The 15,000-nt window shown below is 37.6% G+C and overlaps 1 protein-coding gene across 1 annotated transcript in view; it reads left to right on the plus strand.

The window, feature by feature from the left end:
* The first annotated feature begins 8,556 nt into the window (after positions 1-8,556).
* Positions 8,557-15,000, plus strand: part of LOC125044585 (probable tubulin polyglutamylase ttll-15) — a 27,753-nt gene continuing 21,309 nt past the window's right edge. Inside the window, exon 1 of the mRNA XM_047641306.1 lies at positions 8,557-8,723. The gene's annotated coding sequence lies outside the window, so the exon portion shown is untranslated. The remainder of the gene's footprint in view (positions 8,724-15,000) is intronic.

A 15,000-nucleotide genomic window follows, 5' to 3' on the forward strand; every position in this document is an offset into this window, starting at 1 on the left:
TGGATGGTTGTGTGGGGTGTTTGTAGTTTCACCGTGGAGTGAAGGGTTAGACAGTCAATGATCGATACAAATGCATATATTTCGGGAGTTTCTCAAGGACGAGGAAAGGAGGGAGTCCTTTTCAATAAAACATGTTACTGCGAGTTGGCATGCACATACACTTTTCACAATAAAGAATAATATTACCGAAGATAATCGTGATAATAATGACAGTAACTAAGAACTGCAACATATCAGCGGACATGATTCACAGGCCGAACGTAAAGTAAGATTCTCTCCACTGTTTATTCTTGGCTCGCTTGCTCTTCACGAACCCTCCCTCCGGTCAACGCCAGTGAATACGATGCTCCCGAATTGTATTTCGCACCGGAATTGCCATAGGGAAGGCCGTAGCACTCGTTACTTTCCCTGGCAGTTCCCGCGGTTGGTAGAACTACGCAGCGGGAGATAACACGTCGTCGACCCCGCATTCGTGACCGTTACTGTCGAGGCCTTTGAGTCGCATGTGTGAATGGCGAGGCGCATTCGTGCACATAATTTCTCCTATCATGTATACATCCTCCGCGAGCGGGAGAACGGCGTGGGTATACTGTGATTGTCAAGTAGACAAGAAAATAGGAAGATTATACATATATATATATATATATGGGGGGGGGGGGTATGTATGTATGTATATATGTATGTACGTATTTATATATATGTGTGTATATTTTGTGTGTGAATGTATGCATATATGTATATATATGTGTGTGTGTGTGTGTGTGTATGTGTGCGTGTGTGTGTGTATGTGTGTGTGTAAGTGTGTATATGTATATTTACACATATTTATTGATATATACATATATACAAACATACAGTGTGTATATATGTATGTGCATACACGCACAAACACATACACATATATATACATATATATGTATATATATGTATATATATAAATGTTTGTGTGTGTATGTACATTTATATGTATATATATATTCTATATATATATATATACGTACACACATAGACACACACACACACACATATATATATGTATGTATATATATATGTATATTTATATATATGCATGTATATTTGTATGAATGTGTGTACATACATATATGTGTATATATATATATGTATGTACGTATTCATACATACAAATGCATAAATATACATATACATACACACTCACACTCATACATATATATACATACATACATACACACACACGTGTGTGCCTGTGTGTATGTATATATATACATTATATATATACATACCTATACAAACACACACACACACGTGTGTTTGTGTGTATGTATGTATATATACACATACATGTGTATACTAAATACATTGACAGTAACAAGGGAATATGAATGCAGTATATAAATGGAAGAAAGCATATGATGGCCGAAGAGGTGAGAGCAATCAAATATATCGGAAAACCTTCAACAAACTCTCCCTCCACTGTCACTTCAACCATTTTCCAGCCGTCCTTACCACTCCAAAGACCGCCTCCGAATGGCCCTTTGCAGAGAACAGACCCAAGGAAGCGATAGCCTGGACCCAACGTCTATCCCGACCTCGTCAATTGCCGCCTAATGTAAGACATGCTTCGTGATATGACCGTGTGTTTCGCTGCAGTACTAGAATCATTGCTTGCGTGTCGAGCGAATAAATGAAGACAGATGTGCGTGTTGGAGAAATGTCATTGAAGACTGAAAGAAACGAAAATAAAAAGAGTGGAAATTTGTTTCAAAAGCCACATCATAAAGGGAATAAAACCTTTGGCGATATTCAGGCGTCCTAACAAATACGTTGTAATTGAGGTCGTGTGTGAAACTTCTTTCATATTCTATTATTACTCTAATCGTATGTTTTAAGACCGAGCCACCAATTAAAAGCAGCTGACGATGATTCAGATCTTTCCGTCTGTTTAACTGCATTTTGGCGACACATACATACAAATACATTTACACACACACACGTAATATATATATATATATATATATATATATATATATATATATATATTTATTTATTTATATATATACATATACATACATATATATATTTATATATACATATATACACACTTATACACACATAAACATATATGTACATAAGTGTGTATGTATGTCTATATATATATATGTATATATATATATATGTATATATATATATATATATATGTGTGTGCGTGTGTGTGTGTGTGTGTGTGTGTGTGTGTGTGTGTAATATATATATATATATATATATATATTATATTGATGTGTATATATATAAATATATATATATATATATATTCACACACATTTTGTGGTCGCTCGCCTTACCCGAGCGTTGTCTTTTCGAACAACAGCCCCGTGACTGCAAGGCTGACTGACCTAAGCTCAGAGAGAGGACCGCGGGAGCCTGCCGAAAAAAAATGCATAGTTCTACCAGATGTCTGATCTGTACTTTAAAAGGTCAAAGCGTCGATTGATTGTATACAGCGGTAAGAATTCAGTTTAATGCAGTTATTGTATCTCAAAGGTCATGGTCATTTACTCTGAACTTCAAAAATTTCAGTCTTAAAATCCCCCTCTCTTTTGTTTCCTTCTTTCGGTGTCCCTTTCCCACTCGCCATTATCTGTCTTCATATATCTTGCTATTATCCAATTCCCCCACTTTTCTTCGTATTCCTCATTTCTTGCCTCATCCTTCATAACGTCACGTGCCCGGCTTAATGACAGCAAGGCGAACACCAATAAAATCCAGCCGTTTTAATTCCTCGTGCACACGGTCCTAATTCTCATATTGATTCCTGCAAGAAAGCCGGTTGTTTGCGAGGTCATGGCAGGGCCTCTTGCGGGGTTCGCTTTGCCCTCTTCACACGGTGTTGAAGCCTGACTCTGATGGTCTCGTAATAATTGTTAGCATCAAAGTGACGTTGGAAATAGAGCTGTCGTGGCATGAGTTTGTGACTACGCGAATGAAGGATAAAGTGACAGTGGCTATAATGACTGAGGATAAAAACACGGGGCGAGGAAGGGGCCACATAGGATTGTATAACTTATTTAGCATATTAGTGACAGTTGTCGAAACATTATTGTCTGTTAAATGTTTTTTGCGCCTACTTCAACGTGCTCCGCCGAGCTATCTATATATATAACATACGCGCGGGAAAATCTATACATACACATATGTGTGTGTGTGTGTGTGTGCATCTGTGATTGATATACGTCTATATCAATCTATCTATACACATACACATATAAACATACATATCCATACATATTAGGTATGTGTTTAGGAAAGGTATGAATGAGAATGAATATCTTCACAGTACAAATGATGTATCTGTTTTGATCATTTCTTCGAAAAAAAAAAATACATAAAATACATTTCTGCATACTGAAGGTATTCATTCTCATTCATATTTTTTTCTACAATTGCCGCAATGAGTACTATTCACACACTCACACACACACACACACACACACACACACACACACACACACACACACACACACACACACACACACACTCACTCACTCACTCACTCACACAGGCACACACACGTGGATGTGAGTGTGGGCGTCTATAATTATATTTACATATATGTGTGTATATAAAACCTGGATTGGTTCTAAATAAAACTATTCCTTAATAGTTATCATCAGTATAAAATTGATAAATGAAAAAAAGAAAGAAAAACAGATAGATCAAGCATGCACAGGCCTTTACTGCGCATTCGCTACACACTTTGATGAGCAGCCACAGGAATCGCCCTGAGATAGAGCAGGTATGCACGGCTGCAACTGCGCCCTCACACGCAGACATCGCTCTTGCGACTCAGAATACGGCGCTGTGGCACGCGCCTCTGGGTCGTATTGCTCGGAGGGCCACGAGGGAGATTCTGAGGAGACTCCCTTCTGGAAAAAGGCTCTCGCGACTCGGTCTAAAGGATAGATAATGAAGGTCATCATTCTAGTGACAGTTATGATGATATTGCGGTGATACCAATAACTCATTATGGGAATAATGTTAGTAATGTACCAGTGGTACTATTGAATATTGTGACAGAATTTTGTATTATGTTGGCGATGATGACAATTCCACTACTACTTTATTATATGCAGTTTCTACATGACAATGATAATGGCAATAATTATCACTTTTTGTCATGATTTTAATAATAACGATACTCATTTTACTACTAGCACCATTACAGTTATCTGTAAGTACAATAGCAATGATAAAGTGTCACAATTCTAGTGACAATAATCATAATCGTATATTATATTAACATCACCTTACTTTAACATTCCTGTTTTGCACATTAACCAACAATACTACAAATCAGCTTATAACCTTTGAACAGACTCGTTTCTACGTCACTGTGAGCTAGCAAGTTTGTTCGGCAACTTGTATCAGATAAAAGGGAGCGATTGTAACTTCATATCGGAAAGAAAACAAGGACGAAAATGAAGGAGAAAAAAAAAGAAAAAGAAAATGTATATAAGGCAACTCTAAGCATCACATAGCAGAACAAATGCTCATACTGTTGTATTTCTATTCGTAAATGGTTAAAGGCTACTACGCCGCAAAATTAATAACAGTTTTGAAAGGACTTAGCCACGTCAGCTATTTCCCAAGCTCACAGCGTAACAAGGGAGGAAGGTAATTCTTGAAGAGTTGCCAGCACTCGGCTCGTGCGAGAAACAACAAGGTAGATCGACCCCGTGCTCTGATTATCGCGTCATAGTTTATTTATTCACGTTATGGATTAACACTCACCTAATACTACTATTACTTCATGCTTCAGCAGGCAAATGACGGAGGCTGCTTTCCTTCCCATGGCCACTGCGTGTTTTCGTGTACTCTCTAGAGGAGGAGAATAAAATATTGCGACCTTGACAATCTGCTTGAAATGAGTCTTCCTATGTTTGCAATTCCAACTTACCTTGCCATTCTTTCCTTTCTTTTTCTTTTTGCATTTTCCGTTGACATATCAGCTTTACGAAAAGTGGAAGCGCCTTGAGAATATTTTAAGGGAAACAAAAACAAAGATAATTAAAAAATGAGGGATAGGGCAAACAAAAAGTAAACATTCCTACCTCTATCATTCTCTTTCACCATTATGTACGTTCAGTATTGTTCTTTCTTTAATAGCAGCATCTTCCTTTGTGCGCAGTAATAAATATGTGTTTAATTGGGTACAGATAAAGGGGCTGTATAGAGAGTAGAGTTACAGTTTATTTTAGCCAGCATCAGCGAAAGTCAAAGTGCTCTCACGTACTGTACACGCGAGAGCACACAAACATCAACACGACGCGGTGAATCGTAATTCTGAAAGTAACAATCAGCTTTCACTAGCACGTCTCGTGAGGAAAAAATACAGCGTAAGCTCTATAAATATATGAACATAACTTACGCTGAAATTTGTGAACAGAGACACATGGAAGCATCTGAACAACTGCATAAACGCTACCGACTAATTTTCTTACAAATTTCAGATGAAAGCCACGCAAAAAGAGAAGAGGAAGAGAAACGAGTTTAAAGAGGCATAAGTAACACAGGTAAAAATCGTCAAGTTCCGGACATATTAACAGAACTGCATACAAATAACTAGAGAGTGCGGATGTACATATCCGTTGTCGTGATAACTCGTGGACGGCCGGATGTAGAGATGAGGGCTGAGAGGGGGAGCGGGGAGGAGGGAAAGGGGACAGGGGAGGAGGGAAGGGGTTAAGGGGAGGAGGGACGGGGGGGATGGGGAGGAGGGACGGGGGAGAGGGACGATGAACTCGAGCTAAAGGGTCAATAATTGCCTGTCTTTGGTACAGTGCGACCTGTTTTTTTGGTCGTGTGTGTTCACGTAACTGACAGGTTTTAACCTCATGATATTTGCTGTGACATTTCAATTCTGTTGAGGATATTTCAGCTACTGATGTTACTACTTATGTTACCCTACATATAACTGTCATCTTTATTACTTATGTTAGTATTATGAATACCATAATAATGATAATCAAATTTATTATCACTGTTATCATTATCGTTATTATTAGAACTACCAAGATTCAACATCAGTGCAATAAATAACAAAAACAGTGACAAAAGCCATCTGGTTCATCACGAAAATTATAAAAATATTTGCCAGTTATAATGGGGATGTTAATAATGATATGGCATATCCAATTATTGTATCAATAATAGCAATAAGATTGAAAAATGTGATAACAATATATCGGAATGATGGTGTCATAGTAATAATTCTGAGAATTCTAATGATTATATTAATAATGATGATAACAATATAATGATAATGAAGCTAGAAATAATGATGATGACGATGATAATAATTCTGATAATTCTTGGAATGATATTAATAATGATGATAAAATAAAGATAATGAAGATAGCAATAATGATGATGATGATAATTGCAATCATCACCATCATCAACATAATAACAGTAATGACAATCAGTATTATTTTCATCCTTATCATCATTGATAACGAGAATAATAAACATAATGGTGATGATTATGGTAATCATCACAAAAAGGATAATGATAACAATAATGATAATCATAATAACGATGATGATGATCATGACAAAGATAATGGTAGTCATAGTAATGTTATCATTAATGCAAACATCACCTTAATTATCGTTATCATCTATTTTCATTAATTATCTTGTTTTTGGCATTAGGTTTTCAATCATAATCATTATCATTACTAATATCATTATAATCATAATTAACATCATAATGATCATCATCATCATCATTATACTTAATATAATTATCATTATGAATAATTCTGTTATTACTAGTAATACTGATTTATTATTATCATTATGATTATCATCTATATTGTTGTTATTATAGCTATTATTACTGTTATTGTTATTATTATTATTATTATTACTATTGTTATTATTATTACTATTGTTATTATTATTATTATTGCTTTTATTTTATTGTATTGCTATTATGTATATATACATATATATATATGTATATATACACACATACATACATACTGTATATATATGTATATGTACACACACACACACACACACACACACACACACATATATATATATATATATACATACTAACATATATACACGCATATATATACATCATTATTATTATTATTATCATTAATTGTTATTATTCTTTTTATTATTATCATTATTATTATTAATAAAAATATTATTGTCATTGCTATTATTATCATTGTTGTTGTTGTTATTATAATTTTATTGATTTTATTCTTATTGCTGTTATTGTTATTATTATTATTATTATTATTATTATTATTATAATTATTGTTATTTTTATTATTATCATAGTTAACAATGCTGTTATTATTATTATTATTATTATTATTATTATTATCAATATCATTATTATTATTGTTATTATCATTATTTTTATTATTATTATTATTATTATCAATATCATTATTATTATTGTTATTATCATTATTTTTATTATTATCGTTATTACTGTTATTATTATCATCATCATCATCATTATTATTTATAATAATAATAATAATGAAACAAATATAATGATAATGATAATAATAATAATAATAGTGATGATGATAATCATAGTAATGATAATAATAATAATAATAATAATAATAGTAATAATAATTATTATTATCACCATTATTATTTATAATGATAATAATAATTAACAAATAATAATGATAATGATAATAATAATAATAATGAAAAAATAATAATGATAATGATAATAATGATAGTAATAATAATAATTATCATTATGATTATTATTTATAATAATGATAATAATAATAATAACAATAATAATAATGATAATAATGATAACAGTAATAATTATTATTATCATCATTATTATTTATATTAATAATAATGATAATGATAATAATATTAATAATGTTAATAATAATAGTGATGATGATAATCATAGTAATGAAGATGATAATCATAGTAATGTAGATGATAATCATAATAATGATGATAATAATAATAATGATAATAATAGCAATAGTAATAATAATAATAACAATAATACTGATGATAATAATTATGACTCCTACTACTACTACTACTACTACTACTACTACTAGTGGTATAGTGCAGAGTACTGTCATCCGTATTTTCCACAGTGTCACTGGTGATATTTAGATTTATCATTTGTGATGCTTCTTTTTAATTGCTACCTTCAGAACTGCCATGCAGAGCTGCATTAGTCCTGGTATGTACATTGGCATTATCAATACTGGTATTATTAATATTGTTTCTTGGACAAATTAAAATAATTTTCCCGCCAGACATGCGCCTCTCAAACCTTCCTTGATTTCGAGTACTGCGGCGTCCAGACGTAAGAGGTACTCAGACGCAATGCTTCCTAGGACAATGAGATCATGTATTTTTTACAATAGAAAACACAAAGAGTTGAATGCGTTTTTATAATTCTAGACTTAAGTCTAAAGTCCATAAGAGCTCGAAGTTATATTCACTGCTTACAGTATTGTTATGCTGTACGATAACAAGACAGGGCTCTTCGGCAGCAAACACTTTGGCCATGTGAGTGATGTTGTGTTGTATTCGTGTTGTAGTTGTGTGAACGTGCATCTCTGTCAAAACTCGGCAACAAGTAGAGTATGTGGTGGAATACAGAGTCGACACACTTCCAGGATTAATTAGGGTGTCGTTGGTGGCGCAGGTGATATAGATCAAAGGTAAGTAAGGAAGGTGTTCGCCGCAGCTAGAAGGCTTTGTGGAATGCCGTATTTTTTTCCCTTTAAAGTGGATGTTACCGGGTGGGCATTTCCTGCCCTTTTATTCCCGTGACAGGCGATATATTGCATATTTCTAGACCTATCGTGCTGTCATGACACAAGATTTCATATACAGTGTGAAAAGAAAACGAAGATAACCATGATCATTAGCGCAGACGAGTCGAGAAACGCATACCGAAGTGGGCGTTAACCCTCCCAGGGCTGCGCTTCTCCCGCCGCTGTGAGTAATATTCTATCCCTAAATATCCTTATTATGAACGGCATCACGAACCGAAGCCTCCCATGTAGGTCAGTCATCACGTATACACGTTATAAGTTGATGTTTACCAATGGTCAGACACACAGTGCTATGACATGGCGTATACGCATTTGCAAAGGAACAGATCGATCATTGCGGCGAGTGACATGCCAGACACTCAAGTCAGGGCGTTGAGGACAAGGGTAAGGACGCCGTACATGTGCCTAGTAAGCTGTGAATTTTGGAGTACAGTTAGAAACAAAGCCTCGTTTGTTATCGTAACGAACACCATCACATTGCCTCTCTGTGGTCACGATTTTCATTAACATGTCAGTTAACAGTAGTAGTATTACTAATGTCATATATTCGAATTGGCATTTTACTGGCAATTGCCGTTTTATTTCTTATTATCATATGGCGTGATTTGTTGTTCCTATCATTATCGTAATGATAATGATTCTAATTATAATGGTGGTGATGAATACAATTATGATAATAATATGAATAGTAATAACAACAACAAAACAACAGTAATATAACAAAATGATAATTATTAATTTTAATAAGATTGATATTATTAGTATGACCATCATCAATGTCATTATGATCATCATTGTCATCACCACCATCATCATCATCATGATTATCATGATCATCATCATGATCATCATCATCATAATAATAATCATTACCACCATCATCAATATCATCACCACCATCATGATAACAATCTTAATCGCAATCACCATCTCGGTAACAACAACACTATAATGATAACATGAGAACCGACAAAATATAGTGAATTCAATACTGTAGATGATGATAGCGATAAAAGTAATGCCATTAGCAATGCCAGGAAACAGGAGTAGGATCAGCATTAGTAATATTAGTGTATTATTAATATTTAAATTTTCAAAATTATCTTACTATGTCTAGTTAATAATGTTATTATTATCACCATAATCATGATTATCGCCATGTTATTATTATCACCATAATCATGATCATCGTCATGTTATTATTATCACCATAATCATGATCATCGTCATGTTATTATTATCACCATAATCATGATCATCGTCATGTTATTATTATCACCATAATCATGATCATCGTCATGTTATTATTATCACCATAATCATGATCATCATTACCTTTGTCGCTGTTTCATCACTCATAATTATCATTTCAGAAATCATGATTATTTTGGCCAAATATTGACCAACATGAACGAAGCTTTGGGGTGTAAAAGTGGGAAAACGGTCGCATGTTATCAACATTGTCCCCATTACGTCACATTGAGACAATCCAGATTCGGCGAGGAAGGGAAATCATCGTCAGTATATCACCGACAAGCGATGAACCTTCCTTGGCCGTTTCGCATTTACACGGCGTTTACGGAATTTAAGTCGTAATCTTCCTGGTATAACGCGCGCCCCCCTGGCAATCGTGGTCGAGATTGTTGGATAAATGATTGTGATTGTATCGGGTGTATAAATTCTTTAGTTTTGTTGAATGGTGAAATTACCGTTCTGATACTATGATAGAAAGGCCCTCAATGTACAGACTAGATTTATTGATAATGAGACAACAGTTTCGAAAACCACCTTGATTCCATCTTAGGAATCCAGATGGATTTCGAAACTGTTGTCTCATTATCAGTCAATCTAGTGTGTGCATTGTTTTTTTTTTCTGATATTATCCAGTTTTTTTTTGATTGGATGTAGCTTTATGTTTTAATGCCTGATGTAGTTTGGCCATATTAATGCTTCCTCGTCGACCTGCGCCCTATTGTCGGTGGCCTCTCAAATTATATATTTATTTGTCTGTAAAAAACATTAGCCGCAGTGCAGACTGTGATTACTTGCATACCTCACATATTTACAAAATCGACAACGCTTGAGAGTGTGAGTGTGTGTATGTGTGTATGTGTGTGTGTATGTGTGTGTGTGTATGTGTGTGTGTATGTGTGTGTGTGTGTGTGTGTGTGTGTGTGTGTGTATGTGTGTGTATGTGTGTGTGTATGTGTGTGTGTGTGTGTGTGTTTGTGTGTTTGTGTGTATGTGTGTATGTGTGTGTGTGTATGTGTATGTGTATGTGTATGTGTATGTGTATGAATACATACATATAAATGCAGCTGGTTATATACTCTGTTAAATGTGTATACGATAAGAAGCAGTATTGCGAAGAAAAATGAAAGGAGAAGCGCATGAACTTCTGTCGAGCCGTTTGAGTCGGTGTTTTGTACTCGCATATTGTCACAATGATTCCTTGTTACGCTGGGCCAGATGTTAAGCCAGTAGGGTATCATGCGCAAGGGTTGAGTTTTTTTTTCCATAGCAAGGGCATTTATATGAACACTCTCCTTCACGTTATCATGGCATTGTTTGTTAGCCCTGGGTTGCTACCCTGTATCTCAGGGGAGAGGCATATCAGTGCAACCTGCGCTGATCTCTGTCTCCAAGTCCGGAAGTCGTAACGGCTGCTTGTGGTGGGAGATCGTCTGTAGATTATTCTGCGGTGAAGAAAGTCGGCGTAAAGTCTCTCATTCATAGGGAAATTGTTACGCATCAGAGCATTTCTTGAGTCCGTCCCCCCCCTTCATCTTCTCCTCCGCTAGCCTGCGGGACGGGGCACGGGAGAAGTGGAGGCAGGAGGTACCTAAGGCTAGCTAACCTGCCCCGTGAGGTATCGTTAAATAGGCCACGTACCCAGGAGATATACGAAAGGGTAGACCGTGCTTATTGACCGGGTTGGGGATTCATTAAGGGTTGGTCATATAAAGGGGTTTAGTGTTAGTTTTGCTCGTATTTTTTTGTTTATATTTGTTGAGTGTTTTTGCATACACTACCTCATTTTTATCGGAAATTTAAAGACCCATATTGTTCTTGTCGTTCAGCCATTGTTTTCTTGTATATCAACTTTCTATTTTTTCTGAGTTTATTAAAAAAAAGTGTATGTGAGCATAGGCCTACATATGTCTGAATGCGAATTTGTGTGTGGCCGTTAGAGAGAGAGAGAGAGAGAGAGAGAGAGAGAGAGAGAGAGAGAGAGAGAGAGAGAGAGAGAGAGAGAGAGAGAGAGAGAGAGAGAGAGAGGGGGGGGGGGGCTACTTTCAACACTTACAGCTATCCTCACTGCCACCAGCAAGACCACTGATGACGTAATTGTTCCTCGGGGTGGTGAGTTGGGTCCACCAACCCAGGTTGTGTGACACCGTTAAGGCGTAGCCGGCATTCAAAGGGCTTGATGGGTGGGGGAGAAACACCCAGGTATTCCGGCCTTCCATTCGGCCATGCATCACCGCCAAGCGTTCCTACTTTAACTAAGGAGGGAGGGAGATTTCTAGAACTTACTCCCCCCCCTCTCTCTCTCTCTCTATCTCTGTCTCTGTCTCTGTCTCTATCTCTATCTCTCTCTCTCTCTTTCTCCCCTTCTCCCTCTCCCCCCCCTCTCTCTCTCTCTCTCTCTCTCTCTCTCTCTCTCTCTCTCTCTCTCTCTCTCTCTCTCTCTCTCTCTCTCTCTCTCTCTCTCTCTCTCTCTCTCTCTCCCCCCCCCTCCCTCCCTCCCTCTTTATCTCACTCTCTCTCCCTCCCTCTTTATCTCTCTCTCTCTCTCTCTCTCTCTTTTTTTTTTCCCTGCCTCCTTCCCTCTTTTCTTCCTCGCTTGTATGGCACAAACAAACAAAAACATGACAGATCCATCAGAGATTAGGAGAAAACATTCTAAACAATACACAATACACGGGAAGTAACCTTGGTAAGTTTCCTGCCTTGAAAGGATGGACGGCTGTCTACTATGTGGCCAGAGTTTGTGAAATTGCACTCCCACGACTAGAGGCAGGTGGGATGTAGTAGCCGAAATGATTTGCCACTGAGGTGTATGCCTTTATAAGACTTTGCCCTAATGTTATTCGTCGTCCGTGCGTATCCCGAGGCCGGACCGGTTACACAGGCTTTAGTTTTCATCAGAGGCCATTTTTTGACATGCTTTAGAAAAAAAAAAAGAGCACAGGACGGCCTCTCGGTACGTGTATTCACCTCAGGGCAAACTGTTGCTGACAGGTGCGAGGCAAGGCAGTGGAAATGAGTGAGAAAGATCGAGACTCAGGCGTGACGATAATATCCGTTGGGCCCAGTTAAACGATGATGAACACGAAGTCTTTATAATATGAGACACCTTACCCGAAAGAGTGCTTAACATGAACAATCGTGGGTTTTCTGTTCCCGCCAGTTCGCTTGCGCCATAGACTCAGGGTCTAACGTACGCAGGCACCGGTATCATGTGTCGACATAAATAACGATTCTTATTTCCTAATGTCCCGGAGTCGGTGGGTTTCGCGTGGCTGGCGGGCGTACGTTGACTTTAGACGCAGAATACTATTCATTAACGGCCATCATCGAGACTTCCTGCCACCCCTAAGTAAACTTCACAGTGCCTTGGTGAAGGTGCGAAGATATATTGCTGTAAAAAAAAGGCAACAGACACTTTATTTCAACATTTTATCTTAGCCAGGCGCGTTAGCCTGCCGTAAAAGCTAACGGTCATCTGAGCATCCTTCATGCTGACTCATTGAGAATATATTGAATCCAGTCCTTTACATTTGGCTTGATTTTAGCGTACCCCTAATGCCGCCGTGGCAAAGACGACAATTTAAATCATACACTTCTTCTTTCGCAAGACATGCAAGCTATATGTTCACGTAAAAACTCTTCTTCTGAAGAGTGATCTGTGACTGGTCAACAGACAGGCAAGGTTACCGCTGAGCTAAGCATCATCGGTAGAAACCGAAATCCACAACAGTTGCTCAAGGAAAGGAAATCGATAACTGGCATCGCTATGATAAGGATTTAAATATTTATTATGGCCTTCTGTAACGATGTTTCTATGTTTGTGTTTGTGTGTTTAGAAGGTTTGTGGGCTTTGCTGCATGGTGGGAGAGGCGCATCACCTGCCGAGGGAGAGGTTCTTCCTGATGCTATTTTTCATTTAAACTCCAGGTTTGAAGTTGACGCGCGCGCGCACGCTCAGGTACATACACACACAGGTACATACACACACAGGTACATACACACACAGGTACATACACACACAGGTACATACACACACAGGTACATACACACACAGGTACATGCACACACAGGTACATACACACACAGGTACATACACACATAGGTACATACACACACAGGTACATACACACACAGGTACATACACACACAGGTACATGCACACACAGGTACATGCACACACAGGTACATGCACACACAGGTACATGCACACACAGGTATATGCACACACAGGTACATACACACAGGTACATACACACAGACGCACACACACAGGTACATACACACAGACGCACACACACAGGTACATATACACAGACGCACACACACAGACATGCACACACACAGACACGTACACACACAGATACGTACACACACAGACATGCACACACAAATATGCACACACACAGACAGGTACACACACACCCAGACAGGTACACACACACCCAGACAGGTACACACACACCCAGACAGGTACACACACAGACATGCACACACACAGATATGCACACACAAACATTCACACACACACACACAGACATGTACACACAGATATGCACGCACACAGACATGCACACACACAGATATGCACACACAGACAGCTACACACACCCAGACAGATACACACACCCAGACAGCTACACACACCCAGACAGATACACACACCCAGACAGCTACACACACCCAGACAGATACACACACCCAGACAGATACACACACCCAGACAGGCACACACACACACACACACCCAGACAGGCACACACACACACACACCCAGACAGGCACACACACACACCCAGACAGGCTCACACACATACACCCAGACAGGCACACACACACATACACCCAGACAGGCACAAACACACCCAGACAGGAACACACACACCCAGACAGGCACACACACACACCC

This window comes from Penaeus chinensis, chromosome 36 (assembly GCF_019202785.1).
Source record: "Penaeus chinensis breed Huanghai No. 1 chromosome 36, ASM1920278v2, whole genome shotgun sequence".
NCBI lineage: Eukaryota > Metazoa > Arthropoda > Malacostraca > Decapoda > Penaeidae > Penaeus > Penaeus chinensis.